The 22,423-nt window shown below is 41.8% G+C and overlaps 1 protein-coding gene and 1 long non-coding RNA gene across 2 annotated transcripts in view; both read left to right on the forward strand.

The window, feature by feature from the left end:
- LAPTM4B (lysosomal protein transmembrane 4 beta) overlaps window positions 1–22,423 on the forward strand; it is a 459,101-nt gene that overhangs the window by 119,104 nt on the left and 317,574 nt on the right. The gene's annotated exons all lie outside the window — the stretch shown is intronic.
- On the forward strand, window positions 7–21,478 carry LOC145720943 (uncharacterized). Its single transcript, XR_014144302.1, has 2 exons — window positions 7–207; window positions 21,120–21,478. It is a non-coding gene; the product is annotated as an uncharacterized LOC145720943 (long non-coding RNA).

A 22,423-nucleotide genomic window follows, 5' to 3' on the forward strand; every position in this document is an offset into this window, starting at 1 on the left:
TCTCTCGTTTCTCTCACACGAGAAAACATGACGACAGCCATCACGTCCGTCCCCCCATCATCTCCTTTATAAACGAAACCTCTTCAGTTCCTTAATTACTTCTAGTGACATTTACCACGATGAAACTGCCATTGACCCCTCTGTTTTCTCTTTGAAAGCCTTTGCTGAGGGATTTGCCATGGTGCCCGAACTCCAGAGAATGTAAAGGTGGGTACCATGGGGTCAGGCCACAACGCGATCTGATAGGTGGTGGGATGTTACTAGTGATTATAAAAATAATAACCAGTACTTTGTGAGCATCATTATGAACCAGGTGCCTGACTACATGCTTTACATGCATCCTCTCAATAAATGAGGGAAGTGTTGTTGTCATTCCCACTTTCCAGATGAGAAAACTGTGACTCCAGGACCCCAAGGAATATTCCTGAGATGACACAGTAAGGGCTAGAAGCACAATTCAATTATCTTGACTCATAACCCGTGCTTTATATTCATAAGTGGCTAGTCCTCCCAGGCCTGCACCGCTGCAGATTACTGCACTAGCTCTTAAGAAGGCCAGCCTTCCCTGTAAAACAGTCATTAGCAGGGCATTCTCTCTGCTACCTGGGAGCATAACCCAGATCCTCTGGCTGCCTCAGGCCTAGTTTACAGGGCTGGGCTTTCACTCAAGGCATAGGACCAGGAGTGAAGGCCACAAGTCAGAACTTCTGTAACTGGAGTAAGATAGGAATGTGGTCAGAGCCTCCATAGGCAGTGAGGAGGCCTTAGAAACTTCTTAGACTCTGCATGGCAACAGCCAGCCAACCTATCTCTTGTTCTCGGAGGGTGTTCTAGACCATGCTCTTACTAGCCAAGTGATAGGACCTTGAAATAGTGAGTCTAGTGGTGAGACCATGACCAATAGGAAAGTGAACAAAAACCTTTTGAGGTTGTCCTTTCAGGCTCACAAGGAACAAGAAGGCCCTTGCACCCAGCTAATGGAGAGGTAAGTTCCAGAGCCCCTGGGAACTCAACACGTCTTTATTCTTACTTGTCAATGTGTAACTGTAGACTGGCAGCCTGGCATCACCTGGAAGCTTGCTAAAAATGGAGAATTTCAGGCCCTGCCCCAGACCTACTAAATCAGAATTTGAATTTTAGGAAGATCTCAGTTTATTTGTATCCACATTAAAGTTGCAGTATAGGACACTGGGGAAAAGAGAAATTATTTTGATACAAGCAGGCTTTGCTTTAAGCCAGCCCAGTGCAAGTGACTGCTGACTTTCTCGAAGCCTCTACAGTCCTGCAAGGCTCTATATGATCTAGCAAGTTCCCTCTTGCCACTACCCAGCTTACCTCTCTGACCTCATCCTCTTGTCTCTCCCACCCCCTTCCTACTATACTGGTCTCTTTGCTATTCTTCAAACTCATTAGGTAAGCTCTTGCTTCAGGGCCTTTGCACTGGCTCTTCCTTCTGCCTTAAATACTCTTCCCCTACTTGGGGTTGGTCATCTTGGCTGGCTCCCTTCACACTTTGCTTAAGTGTAACCTTCACAGTGACCATCCTATTTAAAATTGCCACCCCATCCCATTCCCTCTTACCCTGCACTACTCCTTTATCCCTTAGCACTTATTGCCTTCCAACACACTACCAATTATTGATTCTGTATATTTTTTAACGGTCTGTCCTCTCCAGAATGTCAACTCCATGAGGGCAGGTATCTTTCTTTTGTTCATATGGGCCTACAACAGTGTCTTATCCTAACGAAAAGCACTCATTAATTGTTGAGTGAAAGAACCAACCCAAGTAGAGTTTTAAAAAATGGGTTTATAAATTGATTGTCTGGAATTCAGAATACCCCTGTTTTCCCCTCAGAAGCAGTTTTATAGGTGAAGGTTATATACTCAGATCAACATATGAAAACTTAATAAACTCGTAACTTAGACACAGAATTATCTTTTGATATGAGCACCAGTCAGGGACAGAAAGTAGGGGAAAATCTAGAGTGATAAATTTAAAAATTAAGTTAGGGGATGGTGCGCCTTGCTGGTAGAGCATATGACTCTTGATCTTAGGGTCGTGAGTTCAGGCCCCACATTGGACTTGGGACCTACTTAAAATTAAAAATTAATTAATAAATAAAGGCATTCCTCTTTATAAAAAATTAAATTAGGGGAATTAATATTTTATTTAAAAGGGATTAATCCAAAGATTACCTTAAATTCTTTTTGAAGGCCCTTTCATAACCACTTCTTCCCAAGGCCTTCCATGAACATCCCAGACCATGGGAAGTAGTCCTGTCCTTGATCTCACAGAGAAGTTGTTAACTGTAATATTTATCTGGCAATTAGATAGGCAGTTTTGTGCCAGTCCTTGTACAGAATTACCTCTTAAACTGGATAATTACAGTCTGGAATTGTCTGCAAATATCAGAAAAAACTTAAAAATCAGCTGAAGCAGTCACTGTCCCTCTGCAAACTGCAGAAATTGGTGGGCTGGCCTGCTTTTCAGAGCACTCACAGCTCAACCAACTTCTGTTGTCAAGAGCCTTAATCCAGCATCAGTAGCCGTGTCCTTTACTGCTCACCCATGGTTAAACCACTGCAAGATTAATATAGGCTGGGCCACTGCAAACGTTGTTTATTATACAATGTGCCTTGAGCCTGTTTTCATCATGTCAGAGAGATAAGCATCAGGTGAAGGGAAATAAATGTGAGACTAACATTTTATATAAAGATATAAAAGGGTGACCTGAGCCAGGTCACCCAGCCCATATGGCTTCTATATTTAAGAGGCTGGTCTGTGCAGCTGAACTGAACTGTTGATTTTCTTCTCAGATATCAGTATTTCACTTTATATAAGACTATAGCTTGAGTTCCCAACTAGATAGTAAACCATATAAGGGTAAAGACTGTGTCTCTTTTCTCCCCCAAAGCAGCTAGTATGGGCCTTGCATATACTAATAATGTTACTGAAAGTTCACATTTATTTTGTATTTTATACAATGCCATGTTCTAATTTACTTAATACCCACAACCACCTCATGGGGCAGATGCAGTTATTGCTCCCATCTTAGAGATGAGGTTATTGCTATACAGAAAATTTCAGTACCATGCCCAAGGTCACACAGCTAATTAATGGTTTTATTTTAGCCCAGGCAATCAGATTCAAGCACCCATCCTCTTAACCACTATTCCATGATATAAAATTATCATTTGAGAGATTGAAATATCAAACTCTTTCTAGTGGGTAAAATACCTTTCAATGTTCAAAAATTATATGTATATATAAAATTATACATATGCATGCATATACATACACATTCTTACACATGCAAACATAATATATATATCAATCAGGAATCGTTTTTCAATGAGGTATATACCTGGTGTGGCGATACTCAACATAAGTGAGTTTCATTTCAACAGTCCATGTTGGGAATAAAACATCTCCATTTGCACAGCATTTGTCATGAGCATTCTGTGAATATTATGAAAGAAATATAAGTTTACTATCGTGAACTCAGAAATCTGGGAATTTTTACCTTTTCCCCATAATTAGGGGCTTAAATCCATGATAATATAAGCATTTAATTGATTCTTTTGAATGTGATGATATTTCATCATTTGCAAATTTTATTAAAAATTCATAAAAATGCTTTTCAGAATGTTAAAGTAACTAATGTTCCTTTTGTTCCATAAAAATTGTACTTTCTCCATTCCTTTTAAGGTCTGTTTTCCTTGAATCATAGAAATTAACTAGCTGGGAAAAAGACATTCCAGCGATCCAACCTATTCCCCCACCAAGAGACTAACATTCCCCACAGTTTCTCTGGTAGAACTTTAAGATCCCAGACTTGACATTTTTAGCCACAGGGTTTTGTCTTTCCCCAAGGAGATAGTATGAGGCTCTTAAATGGCAGTAAATCTTGCTTACTGTATGGAATTTTGCCAACTAACCCTCCCAGGTTATGGAGGATCATGGAAGAGAAGGGAGTGACATAGGGAATATTATCAAAGCCAAGAGGGAGAGAAAAATCTGCCTCTTATGGTAAATTTCAAAAACTATTTAAAGTTAATATCGTTAGACATGTGCCTAGATTCTTTCCAATTCCTCCCCAAAGAGCAAAATTTTATACTAGACCCACCTAAGTCATTCAGTTCATATCATATAAGTAGCTGTAAAATATTTTAAAATATTGACAGATGTATTCTTACTTCTTGGCATTTCCTTTTTACCCTACAACATTTTCACCATTAAAATTAGATCTTTAAGCTAATAGCGGCTTTTATCCCAGAGAGGGAAAGGTACTGAAGAACCTAGCAAAAGCTGAATTCAGCAAGTCAAATTCTTCACTTTGAATTTCAAAATAGGCTTTTGAGAGGGGAAGATACAATGGTATTGAAAAAGAAAAAAAGAATTTTGGCACTTCGAGAGCAAATCCTGGAGCACTAAGTGCATAGAGTTTATAACATAAAACGTAAGGAGGAAAAACATGTGATGATGTATAAAGCATATCTCCACCACACAAAGAGGCAGTGAGAGCCTTTTCTGAGCTGGGCTTAAGGATCTTGGGGGACATTTAGAGAGTGTAAAGCTGGTGCAGTACCTCTTGAGAAAAGGATTCTCACAGTTACCCCTCCAAGGATCAAAACCCTTGGGGAGTTGGGAGAGACCATCCCCCTGGAAAAGACAGACATCTCAGAGTGGGGAGGACTAGCTCCCAATTGGAAAACTGAAACCCAGACAAGAAATCCTCTGAGGACGTCTTTCATCGCAGGGCAGCCAAGAGAGTAGAAAAGTTTGTACAGAGTGTTAACTTTAAAAATAAAACCGTCAGGGGCGCCTGGGTGGCTCAGCTGGTTAAGCGACTGCCTTCGGCTCAGGTCATGATCCTGGAGTCCCGGGATTGAGTCCCGCATCGGGCTCCCTGCTTGGCGGGGAGTCTGCTTCTCCCTCTGACCCTCCTCCCTCTCATGCTCTCTGTCTCTCATTCTCTCTCTCTCAAATAAATAAATAAAATCTTTAAAAAAAAAATCATCAGTTATTTTTCAAGCAAAAAAAAAAGGGTTTATTCAGGAATAGCAGAGAATTGTAATTCAGAACGTGCAAGCTACAGCAAATCTATAGGCAAGTTCAGAGAACAAAGGAGAGGAAGGCTCTTCCATAGAGGAAAGGGGGAATTGGGAGAGGCTGTTACAAACAAAAGTCCATTGGAATAAACTGAGAGTTCGAAGTATGGTGGCTTTTCACTGGCTGAGTTGTGACTGTCTCTCATTGGCTGGCTGTTGCCGGGCAAGAAGAAAACCTTCCTCCTGCTTGGGTAATAAAGCAGCTAAAGCAGTATGGACTTGCAAGGTGTGAGTCTTCCTGTTGGGGTTGCAATTGTCAACAAGTGGTAGGGCGTAAGAGCTCCCCTTCTGGCCTCCTGACTTTATCTTATACAAGGTTTCCTTTTTTAAAAAAAGATTTTATTTATTTATGAGAGAGAGGGAGAACAAGCAGCAGGGAGGGGCAGAGGGAGAGGGAGAAGCAGGATCCCCGCTGAGCAGTGAGCCCCATGCGGGGCATGATCCCAGGACCCCAGAATCATGACCTGAGCCTAAGGCAGATGCTTAATCAACTGAGCTACCCAGATGCCCCACAAGGTTTCGTTTTATTTTCACAAGGTTAAGCATTGCCAAAGGCATTTCTGAAATGACCTGTCCCACCCTCCAGCCACCCTACTCTCAATCTCTCACAGCCCCAGAATAGAGTGCAAGAGCAATCCTACATTTCCCCGTGTTTAGTAGAGAGAGGTGTGGAGCTTCGTGAAGAGCATTTGGGGAATTTGAATGGACTTTCTATTGTTGGCAAAGAAGGTGCAGAGTAAAGGATTTGATGACTAGAGACCATGAGGGACACGCTTCTTCAGTGGACACAGTGGGAGTAGAGGCAGATTTCAAAGACCAGGCAGGTCCAGCTAAGCCTCAGCAGACACCAGCAAAGACTGAAGATAAAATTCACACCAGACCCTTCTCCATCGATGACAGGATGAAGAAGCCTTAGCCCTGGCGAGATGAGAAAAGGAACAGGGAATGTCCTACATGATTAAGTATTTACATAAAAGAAACAGAAATTTTAAATGTAAAGTTACCAAGTCACTTGAATTGCCATGTTTAAGTTATCTGAAGTTTATAAGTTGCTGCAACCATGAAAATTCATACTCAATACAATAGTATTAACTAGTCCAGACCCAGGATCTAATGGGCTTAGTCATGCAACTCCAAAGCTGGAGAAACTTAAGAGATAGCATTTTAAAACTCCTTAGAAAATAAGTGACATTGATAGTTTTAGAAAATAACAGAAGGTATTAAAAGAAGGCCTCATAAGACGTGGTTGTGATTATAAAAATTATGAAATCCATGAAACTCCAATCACCAAATATGAGCACTTTCACTACAAGTTAGGGAGGGCCCCTAAAGCAAAACTAAGCGCTCTCCAAGAAAGTCTCTCATTAATTGGTTATGGGTTGAATTTAGAACTGTGGGTGCACCCCATTTATTGCAATTATTACTTTTAATATGTGATGTAGTAATTTATCACACACTTGAACTTTTCCCTAGTTGGGCTACGTAGGCAAGCTTTTGTCTCCAACCAGAAAAGAAGCTCCATGAGTTGCAAACGCCAAACTTGCCTTGTATGTAAGCTGCACAGTGCCTTCTCCTGGAATTACCCCACAGCCATTCCTGTACCAAACCACCCTCAATTACCAAACCCAAACAAGTTGTCCTCAATCAACACCACCCCATGTTGTCCAGTGCAGAGAACAGTACGATGCAAAGTCTCTCTCTTTTTGTGCACTCAGGAATGTTTTGTTCATATCACACCCATAATTTTTTAAATCTTCATTATCTCCTTTCCTATATATACACACAGACACACTTTTAACATCCTTACTCCTTCTTTTTTCCCAACAACATATTAATAGTACAGAAAGGTTCTAGAAAAGGAAGTGAGGTTGGTAGATTTTCACTTGGGAGATAAACTGGGAAGAAAATATCCCAACAGGACTTGGATATGAATCTTGGCATATCCCAGAAAAAAGTCGTTGACAAAGGGCAACATGAAAAACAGAAACTGGAATTCCCTCCACTTCATACAATCTAAGATCCTGCGTGGTTTACACTAGGTTCTGAGATTGAAGAAGGCCAGGATTTCACGGAGGATGACCAGAGCCTTCATGGAGGTAGAGTCCCTGGGATGGAGGTGGGGAGAGGATCCTCTCATATCACCCAGCACATCTCAGACACCAGTAACTATGGTAGTGAAAGAAACCAATTAGAAGACCCCTTCCCATTTCAACAAACAAGCCATAAATCTTCATGAAGCTAGGAATTTACATCAAAGGCCTGGGGGAAATGAACAAAGATTAAATTGAATTTTAAATTAATGGGCAAGCATTGTGTGGGTAAAATGTTCAATTATATGTTGCAATCAACTAGCACCCATAAGCATGGGGTTTCGTCGTTCCATTTCCTTTTACCCAAGCTAATTTAACTGAAGATACTCCTTGTCTTCTGGAATGCCCATTTTGGTTATTCATTCTGTATTTGTGTAATATCTGATAGCAATAAGACATTTTAAAAAGCACTTAAAAATTAATAATCAAAAAAAAGAACAAAGGAAAATTAAGGTCTAGGAAATTAAGAAAAAAACAGAATGAAGTATCCAAATGTGTCCCTTTCCACTATGTCTCCTGTACTTGCTGGAGGCTGACCGTGGATTTGATTCTGGTCTTTAACCCACCAGTGCAAAGAGAGAAATCAGATGTGGTATAACCTTTATAATGTTGACAGTGTTTTAAAACACACACACACACGCAACAGCAACAAAACGATAAAACAGGTTCTCAGAGAAAACACATGTATTCCCAATACTGAATCCAGAAAGGAGTATCAGGAGTGAAAGCCCCAGTACCATGCTGATGCTGAATCCAGCACCACGGACATATCCTAAGCACCAAACATAGGCTGGCGAGCAGGACAGAGAGGCACTTGGTAAAAGTTCCATGGTGGTTCAGGTCCAAAGCGATAGTGGCTTCATCCAAGGAAATAGAGTTTGTAGAATTTAGAGGAGAAAGTGGACATACATCCTGAAGTCAGCCTCTGTGCATTGAGCCTTTTCCAGCTGACTTGGTGCTTAGAGCCTGGGTATTGTCTGTGGGAGGTGGCATCACGTGAGGAATGGACTAGTGAATTTCATTCTGTCTCCTGCTACCAAGTGGGCACAAAGCCTTCCCAAGAGCCATGCCCTCCCCTTCCATTTCATCATCGATTTCTCTGTCTCCATCACTTCCCTTCCTTTGCTCCCCCAACACATTGGTGTGTTTAGAGAAACCATTCCAGTTACTTTTAAAAACGATTTTCCCTGCTTCACGTCCACTCCCATTCACACACAAAGTTGAGTCCTTGGGGATGTAAGCTGTGTTTGCCTCTCAGAGTGACTCTGTACCTCAGTTTCCTCATAGTGTGAGAAGTGGTTATTCCGGTCAGGGTTCAGGTGTAGGACCAGGCAGGTGGTGTAAGAGAATGAAGCAGGCCCAGGGCATGTCCACAGGGAACTGAAGAATGGGTTATGCCCTTTCTCAGGCTGGCAGTTGGCCACTTAACTCCAGCTGATTGTAGCCATGGAGAAATCTGCATTTTTTGTGTGTGTGAAATTTCTTAAAGATCCTATGAGAACCAAACAAAATAATTCTGCTTGTAGATTCCACTTTTGAACCCCTACTCTACACCCTTATTTTTTTTAAACTAAGTTTTTAAATGAAATCATGAATGAATGTCTGGAAATTATTTGAATCCCTCCAAAGAAGAGAGATTTTCATGGCTGTCACCCAAGAGAAACTTTTGAAAATAAAGAGCGGTCATATGATCCCAGGTTGGACTCTACCCCGTGTTGTTAAGGCAAGCCAGGAGTCGATGGCAACTAGGGGACAGCTGCTACTCAAGATGGACACAAGTGAGGGGTTAGATTCTTATCAAGCAAGATTTTTTTTTCCCATTTGAACTTCCAAGAGGATGATCATTATTTTTAATTGGCTTTATTTTTTCATGCATAGAACCCCATGCTCCTCTGATTTCTTAATGCATGTAACTTAGACTCCCAAAATATTTTCATCTTTCTACAACATGAAGGCTTTGCAAGACCGGCTCAGAGACACATCCATGTTGCTCGCTTCCCCCGGCAGCTGCATCTACAAATCTTCCCTGGGCAACTAACAGACTTCTGACATAAATGGTAGACTTAAGTGACTAACTATGCCCCTCTGGATCCTTTTTTTCCCCTCCCCTTCTTAATAGCCACACAATTGATCAGGTGGGCCATATGGCCTCTCTGATTCACACATTAAGACAATTAGGACACCAGCCAGTGAATTGCTCAAGCTGTCATTTTCATAACTAAAACAAGAAAACCTAACACTTTATCTTCCCCAGGAAAAGCCAACTCCATCTGGTCTTGGGTATGATTCAGATACTAATTCATATAATATCTAGCTAAAAATGGGTATAACCCTATTTAGACAAAAATAGTGAATGAAAGTCAATTATGTGGCAGTAAGTTTCCACTGCAGAATCCAGGCTGAAATGTAATAGTAAAAAATCTAACATGAGGAGAGTGAGTATACTGTATGTACTAAGATTTTACACACATTCCGAGAGGGAGATGCTGGTCATTGGAGAGCAACCAGACCACCCTTCTGTAGGACCAGATATCAGAAAGAAGGGCAGTTTGGAGATGGGGGAGGGGAGTAACTCACAGCTAGGACCTCTAAAGTGATGGGGGGACACTTAGAAGTACAAGGCCGGGTATCAAGAAAGCTCAAAGGCTTATTTTCTGGCACTGGGACTTATAGAGAATACCCCTTCCATACTGCAACCCTATTTTAATAGTAGAAAATAACTAAAACTAATCAGCATGTTGTGGTTGAGGAGATTTTGAAAAGTTGTCTACTCCCAGCCTGGACTCTGTGAATTGGGAGCCAATGAGAAGCAAAAAAAAGTAGCAGTCTGAGCACAGAATTATTGTTTTATTTAGAACAGAAAGAATATTTACCATGTTGTGGCTAGAGCTATGAAATGTAGTTGGAGGGATCAGGAAATTTACACTTCCCACGTGACTCATTCTCCCACCCCAGGCAGGAGCAGTGAAGGAACCAAGAACCCCTGAAGCAGAGATAGTCCTGGAAATGATAGTACACTGAGCACGCTTCTTGCAAAAGGTTTGCAAGCATAAGGGAGACCCCCTGACGCACCTGCGCAGCCTACCCACTCTAGAGGGTTGAGCTGAAATTTTTGAAAAGTGCCTGTGGGAAAGAGATGACAAATATTCCTCTTCTCTCTTGCCTGCCATCACTAAAACCAATAAAAAGGAAAACAGAATGGAGGTTCCTAAAAAATTAAAAATAGCACTACCCTACAATCCAGTAATCACACTATTGGATATTTACCCCCAAAATACAAAAACACTAATTCAAAGCGATACATGCACCCCTGTGTTTATTGCAGCACTATTTACAATAGGCAAACTATGGAAGTGACCCAAGTGCCCACTGATGGATGAATGGATGAAGATGATGTGGCATATATATACAATGGAATATTATTCAGCCATAAAAAAGAATGAATACTTGCCATTTGCAACAACATGGATGGAGCTAGAGAGTATTATGCTAAGCAAAATAAGTCCGAGAAAGACAAATACCATATGATTTCACTTATATGTGGAATTTAAGAAACAAATGAACAAAGGAAAAAAAAAAAAGAGAGAAACCAAGAAACAGACTCTTAACTATAGAGAACAAAATGATGACTCCCAGAGGGGAGGTGGATGGGGGATGGGTGAAATAGATGATGGGGATTAAGGAGTGCACTTATCATGATGATCACTGAGTAATCTTTAGAATTGTTGAATCACTACATTGTACACCTGAAACTAATATAACACTGTATGTTAACTATACTTGAATTAAAAAAAGAAAAAGAAAAACTTAGGAAGTAAAAAAAAGTATCTAAAAGAAACAAACAACAACAATCACTTCTCCCTGTTTATGATCAAACGAGATTTCAGCAACAAATGATGTTAAAAAAAATTACTACCATATGCCTCATGTATTACTTTAGTAAATGAATTCTTTCATCAAGAGAGTTTATATGACATTCTCTTGATGATGAAAGAATTCATCTGCTAGAAGAGAATTCTGGAAAAAGTCATGGAAAAAGTCATGTTAAGAATCATGCTGGCATAATTCAGGTTTATCTAAGGATCTGGCCTTCTGGCCTTAATTTTAGCATTTAGTAGTGACTGGAAAATATTACAAGCAACCCCCCCCAAACTACACACAGTGAACAAAGTATAACATGTCATTTTAAAATTATAATAGAAAATTCCTTTTATGATTTGAAACTATGTATGTGGGATTCGTAGGGTGGGATCATGTGAGATGGGAGAGGGAATTGGCAAGAAAGGATGGCCATAGGCATGGGACCTAATTTATGAGTCAGCATGCATTGGCATCTAAAGAAATTCCACCCAAACCTTTACGATATTGGACTCAGGAAAATGAGACTACCTGTTGACAAGAAGCAGCAATGCTGAAACAACAGAAAAAGGAACTGGGCCTGACTTCGTTTCCTATTGATGCTATAACAAATTACCATACTTTTAGTGGCTTAACAAAACATAAATCTATTATTTTACAGTTCTGTAGGTCAAAAGTCCAAATGGTCACAGTGGACTAAAATCCAGGTCTGCGTTCCTAATGGAGGCCATAGAAAAGAATCCATCCTAATGGCTTCCCCATCTTCTGGAGGCTGTCTGCATTCCTTGGCTCTTCCAGCCAGTAACTAAAACACTCCTAACTCTGCTTCCCTTCTCACATTTCCTTCTCTCACTGACTCATCAGCCTCCCTCTTTTACTTATAAAGCCCCTTGTGATTGCATCAGTCCTACCTGGATTATTTGGGATAAATTGCCATCCCTAAAATCCTTCCCTTAATCACATTTGCAAAGTCCCTTTTGCTATATAGGGTAACATATTGACAGGTTGGGGATTGAGATTTGGACACTGGTTGGGGACCATTATTCTTCCTACATAGAGCCATAAATACTGAGTATTATTTTAAAAAATTAAGTGTTAAAAGATGATTTATGACTAATTATCCTGCTTCGTAATTGTTCATCTCTTTCATATACACCCATATTTTTATTCCTGTGCCCTAAATACGTTTTATAATAATAATAGGTAACATGTATCGAGTGTTTTCTAAGTACTGGGTACTGTGCTAAGCAATTTACTTGTATTTTTGTATTTAATCCTTTCAACAACCCAGTGAGGTAAGTGAAATTATCGTCCCCATTTCATGAATGAGAAAATGGAGGTTTTGAGAGGTTAAGTGATTTGTCTTAGGTTATACAGCTGAAATTCAGAGCTAGGTCTCTCTGGCCCCTAACCCACGAGAAACAATTCAACTAGAATGAGGCTTACAACAGCAAAGGTCTATTTCTTGTTCAAACTCCACATCTACCACATGTCTGTCTTGGGTCTGCTGCCTCTCCACATCCTTGTCATTCTGAGACTTAGGCTGAAAAAGCAGCCCCTATTTGAGATACTGCCCTTTGTTAGAAGAGAGAAAAGTGAGATGGTAGAACTTCACATGGACTTTGAGTGTTATCTTGGTGGTGACATGCATCACTTCTCCTCACATTTCATTGGCCAAAGCAAATCAGTGACTGAGCTGAACGTGCATGTAGCCAGGAGGTCTTAACCTATCACTAAGTAGAGCAGCAAATATTTGGAAAGAATAATATGATGTATAACAGCTTCAAGTATGGTGCTATACCATTCATTGAGGATGAGAGGAAAAGTAAATCATTTGTCCCCAGAACCAAGATGACTCGGGACTTCCCTTAGTGGCACAGCTCTTGTCTCTAGGCCAGCTGGACTCCTGGGTCTCCGTATAAGAAGTCACCTGTATGGAGGGATGTTCTCTGATACTGAAATGTTCCTTCACCCACATGCTTAGAGTATCTCACACTGCACCGCTGGAGAGAAAATTGTGTGGGGAGAGCTGTATGGTGCTAGGAGCTATGAATGATTCCTCGGGGAATTTCTCCCAACTAGTAAGACTCTAGATGGATGTAGACCTCCCTCAAAGCAGCAGATGAGAAAGAGTGGGGGGATTTCCAAAAGTCCTCTCTAGTCCAGAAACTTCCTAGGATTCTAATCCAGATGAAGAATACTCTTCTCTGAGTCTTTAGGACTCAAGGATTGGGAGTGATAATTACATTTTATACAGTGGTCCTCAGACTGTGCTTTAAGCAGCCCTCAAGGTCCAATAAAGTTGTCTCAGAAATGACTAGACAGAGGGACACACACCACACTCTGGGCTTGCCACAAGCTAGGGCTAGGAGCAGAAATGGGGCTTTCAGTAATGAGACTCAAGGTGGAAGAAGAGAGAGGAGAGTTCTTTTGATACAATACACAGAAAATCTGCTAAGAGAGGCTCCATTCAGTAGTCCGGAAGATCCGTATGCCAAGGGTTTGTTTCACGTGAGGTTATAAATAGTTCTGTCCCATGCCTACTCTACGTGGCCCCTTCAGAGAGGATGGAGCTGAATGCCTGGCATCCCGGCAGGAAACTAAGGAGAAGAGGGTACTAGAAAGGAGGAGAGGGTGGAGGGAGTTAGACTGGGCCAGGGAAGAGTAAGGAAGAGAGAGCCTCAATAGAGGGGCTTGTTCTCTGTGCCACTGAGAGGGGAAGCCATGTGGCTAAGCCACAGGACTCTCAAGGTGCGGGTGCTTGAGTGGTAGAGAGGCACCTCTGACATCCGCCCTGAGCTCTGTGGGACCCAGTGTGCCCTGGATGAGCTGCCAGTCATGCTGTTTCCCAGAACACTGTTATTACCGCTTCCTTGCACCATGATCTTGAACACACATACATAAAAGACTTCCACTTAAGATTTAGTTTGAACTAAAAAAAAAAAAACAAAAACTTGAAACCTCACAATTTACCCCATCTTTTAATGTCATGGAAGAGGGCATAGGATCCCAGATGAAAAGGCTTGCCTAGGGCCATGAAAAGAAGCAGGGGAAAGTTGGAACCAGAACCAGGACTCTGGCTCCCAGTCCAGTGTCCCTCCCCGACAGCTCCATAACCCCCAACTCTGGACTGTCATCTTTGGTGCTCACAGCCCCATCACTTAGGGGTGACAGCCGTTTGCTTTCACTGGGTAACCTCGCTTCCAGTTCACTTATGGAGGAGAATGAGTAATTTGGATTGTGCTGCAGCACCATGGTGCTTTGAAATGAATCAAACCCTCATCTTCCAGTGTTACTAGACTCATCTAAAAGCCACAGCGTGGGAGAGTGTGAGCCTCTGGTTTCACCTGGATTGCCTTCCCCACTCACGCCGCTTGCTTTGGCCTCACCTCGTACTCCTTTGAAATGCCTCCCTGGTTTGTCAGGATGGTGCAGCCTGCCAGCTAGCTGCCAGTCGAATTTTTTTTGCAAGTTTGCCACGTTGCAGTGACAGGACTGTGTTGAGGCCCAGATGCTTCAGCATAAATAAATAGCACATCTGGGACCTGGAAGGAGTCCAGCTGCACGTTATAGAAAAATCTGGGGTGGAAACAGAGCCAAGCAATACACAGCTGGAAACTGTTGAGTTAGGAGCGAGGTGGAGAAGCAGTTGAAGAAGAAATGGAAAGGGAGGAAAAAAAAGATTAAACCGGGGATTTCTGCTGTCCGGGAGGCTCTGAATTATCATTGCTGAGAAACAGAGCCATGGATTATGCAACCGTTGAACTAAGAGCATCCTTACAAAAATGATAGTTTATAATTGACCTCAAAGCAGAGGCTGAGCAGGGCTGGGAAGCTTGACTGCTGGATGTCTGGCTGCATCGGATGTGTCATTTTGGTCACCTCCTAGCTGTCTGAGTCTATAAATGGCCTCGTGATGAGCAGGGTGAAGGAGTTCAGCCCTGCACTGGTGAGAACCCCAGGGCTCCCTGCCCAGGATCCACCTGGCATTTGGGGAGCTTAGTGAGTTCCCAGGCTCCTGGGCAGCCTCAGCTGAACACGCCCGTTTCAAACACGCAGCGTATTAAAGGGGAGGCCAGGCAGGGGGAGGAGGAGGGTGTACAGAGACATCACTCTCTCCCAGGCCGGAGGCCCAGGCAGATGATTCACCACGATGAGTCAGCAGTGGCTGCCAAGAGAGCAGCTAACACCCACACCCCCGGGCCAGAGACTAAAAGCTGCAATGACATCACTGAACAGAGGAGAGGAAGTTTAAGTAAAGGGGAAATTAGGACAAGAAGAAGAGAGAGAAAAAAATCTGTTCTTCTTCCTCTTAATGGAAATCAAATGCATGGATTAACTTCTTAATGGATGGCTTGGTTTAATCTCCTGGATTAAAAATACCCCCAAATTGAGCCATCATTAAGAGATGCCAGAATGCAGGCTTTGTAAGCAAAGAACAGTATCACAGGGTAAAGCTTTTCTCAATCCTTTAGCCCCTCCCACCTCGTCCTTGTCTTGTGGCAGGTGATAGAAGGTGAATCCCGCTGCCCTAGAGAGAATCACAGGCTCCTTCCAACCCACTTGGGGCTGAACCTTGATGGCTATAAGGTGCAGCCTTGTCATTTTTAAAGTAAAGCAGATGACTAAACGAAATGGGCCCCATGGCAACTCTTACACTTGGTTTGGTCGAGATACCAAGTTTTCTGCATTCACGGGGATCTGAAAGGATAAATGACTTTCTTTGGGTCTTAGGGAAAATTTTTAATTGGCAATAATTGCATTTTGAAGAACTCTTAAGATAATGGAATCATACACAAGGACTAATCTTGGATACTAATTCTTAGTTTGTGGTGTTCCCAGCATTCCAGTGGAGGTGGGAGCCATTCAACCTTCCCAATATCATTTATAGTGATTCTGAAATCTTTTAATAATACAGACTTAGGGAATATGGTTAGAAGTAGGTATGATTTGGTTATGGATTATGCATAATTTTAAAAGCTTTGTTCACTTATTCAAGAAATATTTATTGAGTACTTTCTAAGAACCATGCATTATGCCAGAAGCTGGGGATAAGTGTTTGAATGAGACATAACCCCTGCCCTCAGGGAGTTTATAGTCTAGCAGCCAGAATTTCTGCAACCATTGTGCCAAGGGAAACACAGCTATTAATTCTGTTCAAAATTAATTTCTTGGAGTACCAATCAATTCTAGTGTAAGAGAAAGGAAGGCTGCACAGCACTGATAATGTCCCATGCCTCCAAATAAAATGAGAATTGTATTTAAAAAAATCTTAACTTTGTGGCATCTCAAGAACACAGAAGCAGCATAAAGAGAGGTGAGCCAGAATTCTTTAGTGCAGCTTAAAATCTCTTATAGGAAGACTCCAAACCAACATGGTGTTTTGGAGAAGAAGGTGCATTGGGGAGGTTGAATTCAATGGAAGGCATGTTCCCTCAAAGCATCTCATAATTCAAAGTTGGTACATTTCCATCCTGCCCGTGGATAGAGAGTTTGGGGGAGGAGGGGTGTGAGTGCTGTTTACCAGCTGGAGTGGCACTGCCATGGACAATAATAGAAACCCCATTTACAATGGGCCCTACTGCTGGTTTGAAATGATAGGATTCTTGGCTCAGTTTTCGGTTTAGTGTGGGGGGTCCTCCAGGTCCTTCACCCTGCTCCCCACAGGAAGTCAATCTATATATACGACATCAACAAGTCTCCTTGCCTTCTGGCTTCCAGCCAGTTTCTCTCAATAGGCAGCACCTGCAAGAAATCAGGGAAATGGAGGAGAGAGGTTAGGATATCGATTCCTACGGATCCCACTCGGCTGGGCTACCACTGGTCAGCTGTGTCCCTCTCCTGAAGGCCCAAGTTGCTGTCCGGTGGCTCTCCCCATACAGCTGTCCTCCCGAGGGTTCAGGAACCGCTCACCCCCTTTGTCCCTGTAGGTCTAGATCAGGGATTGTACTACTCCTGGCAGTTTTCCTACACCCTGCCCACACCTCCTTTCATCTAATTTAAGTGTACCATCTATTTCCTGCTGGGAACATGACAAATAAGGGGAATTTATATTATTCCAAATGTTGAGTCTAAAGGGAGGCTTTATTATTATTTTCATATTACACGATTTCAAATTTGCTTAGCTCAAATTTGCATGAAAAAGTAATAAATTTCCAAAGATCCACAGGCCCATCGGCATCAGGAACAGGGTTGAAAATCAAGGTTTACAGCAACCTGCCTTAGATTTCCCTCTCTAGCTTAAACTATTATCCTTTATGACTTTGGGGACCTTCCTTTTCTGCTTTACTTTTAGCTTAAATAGTAGATGTTGGGTTGTTCAATAACAATTCCTTCTGCCTTAGCTTCATTAACTCTTTGGCAAAAGGATGAACAGGATTAACGGGCAATGCATTAAGGCAATCATCCCTCCGCCTTTCTAGTCATTGGAATTCCATTCCCAGGCAATGATAATCTCTGAAATATTCAAAAAGAGGCATGTGACATCTCTTCTTCTTCCACTGCATCAAAGCCCAGGGTTTGATTTTTATTTGGCTTGATTTAATCATTTCAGCCCCTCTCGTTGGGTCACTGATTCAGTAGTAGACAGTTTGACTGCCACTGCAGCTCAGCAAAGGCAAAGCAGACAGTTTGGCTGTGAGGCAAATGGGTGTCTGTCACCAAGAGCCGTGGACACCTGCTGATTTACGGATACGACCCATCATTTCAGCATTTCTCACCTCCATCTGGAACTCCCTATTCATCCATTCACTCTTACCCATTTCCACTTCATCATTTGCAAGGAGACACATTCTGGAAGCATCACGGGAAAGGGAAGCCAACAATTTCATGAGATTCGTGTCCAGAGAATATGGATTTAAATGAAAAGACAGGGATGGACAGTAACCCACCTTTTAGTGGGCAAATGATGAGAGTACTGCCTTCAGAATCAGATCTGGATTTTAATCCTAGTTCCCCCTCCTACTCCTTGTATAACATGGATTAATTGCTTAACCTTTCCAATTCTTACTTTGCTTCTCTGTAAACTGTAGATGTTATTAATACCTACCTCAGTGGCTATGGTGGAAATTAAATGAAATAATGGTAGTAGAGCTCTTAGGCTCCGGTTTGTCCTGAGTTTGTTAATTACATAAATTCTGGCCCTCACTTTATATTTCAAGGTTGCTAACATTGGTGACACTCCCAAAGGGTGGTAGATTTCAGTAATGAATATATCAAGAAGAATAGAAGCCATTGTTTCATAAGAATCTTCCATCTTCCTGGGTTTAGATTAAAACAAAATAAAACAATCCACCCCCACACCACCAAAATGCTCAGTGAAATTATTATCAACCCAAAAGTTAAGAAGACAATTTAAGAGGCCTAGTCTTGAAACAGTATATCTGGAAGCAAGTTTGCTCAGAAACTCAAGGAGGAACTGGATTGGTTGTCAAAATATGCTTTGGTCCTATTATCTAAATAGAAACAAAGAGAGAATGAAAGACAAATGAAAGCAGATGGGCTGCTTAAGCAGGAGGAAAAGAAATCTTTCCTTAGGAAAACATTTGGGGTTTTAGAGACAAGGTAGATGGATATAAAGGGAATAGAAAGACACAGCCAGATCTAGCTGCTCCCAAAGAAAAGATTAGGAAGAAGAGTCAGCTGGAATGACCCCTCCCCTCCCCACACCTGCTAAGGGGTTTCAAGTTTAGGAAAACATTGAAAGCCATCCTCTTCCAGCTCTAGGAAGAGAGTCCCTAATAAGAGCAACTGAAGAAACCACAGGCAGGAGACTGTGGCCAATCTGCCAGATAGTTACAGAAATTTTGGACAGATTTGAGAGGGGGAGATCCATCTAAAATACTTAAAAGAATTACTGGGTGGGTTTCTAGGTGGAACCATTATTGCAAGTGAAGATGCAGATAATACCTGTGATGGGAAAGAACGTGCCCAAAAAATCCATGGAAAGACCCAGTGAAGAGGACACCTTTTAAAAAGAAGCAAAGCAGGACAAAAAATAGATGAAGCGCAGCCTCAGGTTATTGGTCTAATGGAACTATACCTCCTAGGTTGGTTTATTCCACTCATGGGAGCAAAGATGGAAAACTTCTTTTAGAACAGTGCATGCTGGAAAGATCCAGAAATCTTTGACCTCTCAGCTCTCAGCATGAGGAACTCCCAAGACCAAATGTAAATGAGTTATAGTAGAAAAAACAATCCTAAAATTTTAAGTTTTAATTGATTTCCTGGGAGAGAGATACATCTTGAATTAGGTGCCTGGGGCTGCCACTGCTATAAATTTCTAAATTTGACAAGAAAGAGGAACATTTCAATATCCAGTCTCTAAGGAAGCAAATGGCATTTCTGTGTGGATTTCACTCCCACCCAGCCATCCCAAGTATGGTGAATTAATGCCATATGTAACCTCTTTATGGAAGATGCCTCCAAACTGAGTTTCAGTTCATGGGTTGTGGGTCACGGAAGAGTGCCCTGGATGGACTGGATGGCATGCTGGTAAAAGTGACTGAAAATTTCTCTGCCCTGTTTCTCACAGTCTCTTCTATGCTCTCCATGACATCAAATACAGAGTTGTGAAGATATCATCTAGCCAGGGATACCTGTGCTGGACGATGGTAATTTCAATATGTTCTTCTAGAAAATGGCCATTTCTCTAGAAGAAAGTGATAAATGTTGGTGTTCTAAAAACTCCTTAGACTTATTAAACTAAGAGACTTTGGGATAGATGAATTCATTTCAGAGACACCAAAGGAACAATACCTGAAGGAACCGTACCTACACACAGCCCTGAAAATCCTTCCAACCCAGGCTGAGCCAAGTGTGCCTGAGCAGCGCAGCTCCAGCCATCATACTGAAAAGGGCCCAGCAAACTTAGGAAGCACATTTTGTCTCAGTGCCTTCCTGCTTTCCAGCTCCTCTCCCCAGTCCCTGTTCCCAGCCACTTTCTTCTGGCCCTTGGCTCCCTATGGCTCCCCCACTGCAGTGCCCCTCCCTTGTTCCTTCCCTCTGTCTTTCCCTCCTTCCATGCCAACTGGCCTTCTAGATCTGTGCTGTCCAATATGGTAGCCACATGTGGCTATTGGACACTTGAAATGTAGCTCCTCTGAATTGAGATTTGCTCTCAGATTAGAATACACACTGGATTTTGAAGACTTAGTATGAAAAAAATGTAAAATATCTCACTAAGAATTCTCATTTTGATTACTTATTTAAATGATACTTTTTAATATATTGGGTTAAATATATTAAAATTAATTTTACCTGTTTCTTTTACCTTTTTCAATGTGGCTACTAGAAATTTTTTAATTACTTATGTGGTTGACATTATGTTTCAAATACAAATCTAGTGCCCTGGGTCCCAAGCATCTCATTGCACCCTCTCCTGCTCCAGGTCTGCTAAAGCACCCAAACCAACCTAACTTTCCTTCTTCTGAATAAGCATAGATTTCAGTGTTCTTAGTTGGAGAATAATTTTATAAGTGAACCATCCTATTATGATGCTAATGGTTGACAATACTTAGTTTTGGCTCTCCACATATACTTATTAAACACCTACCATGTGTATAGATTGTACTTAAGCCAAGTGGGCATACTTGGAAGCATAAGAGAGCTCTGCTATCCAGCAGCTAACAACTGAGTTGGGTATCACCTTTGGATCAGAATAATCTGAAATGTTGACATATCTTTCCCTAAAGACATGAGTCACACAGGAATTCTAGGCACAATGGCAGAATAATGGAAACTATTTGTATCATGATTATAGAGGAAGTTTCATGGAGCCTTTCAGTTCCTACCACATATGTCCATGTACTTCTGGCCCACTACATTGTCAAGCATTTGAAGATTTTTTTTTTCCTCTCTGACAAGAAATACAGCATATGTGTTTCTCTGGTGTAGGTACCGTTGTGAAGAAAGGTAAATGACTCGAGCCAAGTTAGAAAATTTAAAACAAAATGTCAAAATACATTCTACTTATTTTCTTTTCTGTTTAAAGAGGAAGGAGTCTGGGGGCTCTGCCCTGACTGGTCCATCCTGTAACCTCTTCTCCATTTCTGCCCACAGGAAAAACAGAGCAAAACCAATCAAACAGGAGCCTCACTCAGAGAGAAGATACATTCTGAGGAAATGGCTCTTCCTCTACTTCCTCCTTTCATTGAGGAAGCCAGTCATGATGGTCGAAGAAGCCAAGGATAATTTCGTTTATAAATTGTACACTTTGGCCACATGGTTTCTAGCACAAATTAAGGATGGGATTTAGCTTCAATTCTCTTTCTTTTGAATTTGATTATTTTAAAAGAAGAATGTTTTCCCTGAAGCGTTTTGTATTTGCGGCCCAGACATTTTCTGCTCACTGCTGTGTACGGGGTTGCCTTTTGGATATAAATGTCCCTAACAGATCACAGTTCGGGACTTAAAATGTCCATGTTTATCCCAAAATGTTTATTTCCTTCATCCTTCTACAGACACTGTAGTCAATTTCTTTTCCTACCCTTTTTTCTCAAAGAAAACAAGTTTTATCATTTGAAAGTATCTTGTGCCATAAAACCAGATCAATATTAAAAGAAGGGTATAATCATATAATCAGTCTCAGACAAGAGATGCAGGATTTAGAGTGGAGAAAAATTAGATCTTCACAACCACCATTACAATTGCAAAGAACAAAGAAAGGAGAGTCCAGGCTTCAGTGTGGAAATCTTACCTATTGGGGTCTGCGCCCTGGGACTGGGCTTCATCCACAAGTAGAAAGGACTCTACTCCGTCTACCTTTAGCCGCTCTAGTTAAGTTCGAGTCCCAGGTTCTGATTAGAATAAATCGTTGATTTATTTTTCATGTCATGACAGACAACCTCAGCCCTGAGCCACACCACCCCCTCCACTTTCTCACGTTTCCTTGTTTTCATGGTCACACTCTTCTCTCTGCCTGACACGCTTCTCCTCACACCACCACCACCCTTCCCCCTTTCTCTCCACATCCATGCCTGCCAACCCACAAACCCTCATCTCCCTACTCAAGCAGCAGCCCCTCTGAGGAGACTTCCTTCACCAACCTTCCAACCACCCACACCCTGGCCCCAGGCAGACGGAAGTGCTCCATTGTGCTCCCTCCTATTGTCCTTTGTACAGACCCCACAGTAGCACTGCTCACTGGCTTGATTATTATTTGCCTGTAGGTCTCCCTCCTCCCTGGATGGGAAACCCCTGAGGTAAGAAATTGGATCTTGTTTAACATGGTATCAGTAGGGCCTAGCACAGCACCTGGAACTAGCAATACTCAGCCAGTATTTTTTGAGTGAAGAAATTCTCTTGTGGGCTCAGGACAATGATGGGTCCCAAGGATGATTAGACAAAAATCCCTTCCTTATGGA

This window comes from Leptonychotes weddellii, chromosome 4 (assembly GCF_054177405.1).
Source record: "Leptonychotes weddellii isolate Sample4059 chromosome 4, ASM5417740v2, whole genome shotgun sequence".
NCBI lineage: Eukaryota > Metazoa > Chordata > Mammalia > Carnivora > Phocidae > Leptonychotes > Leptonychotes weddellii.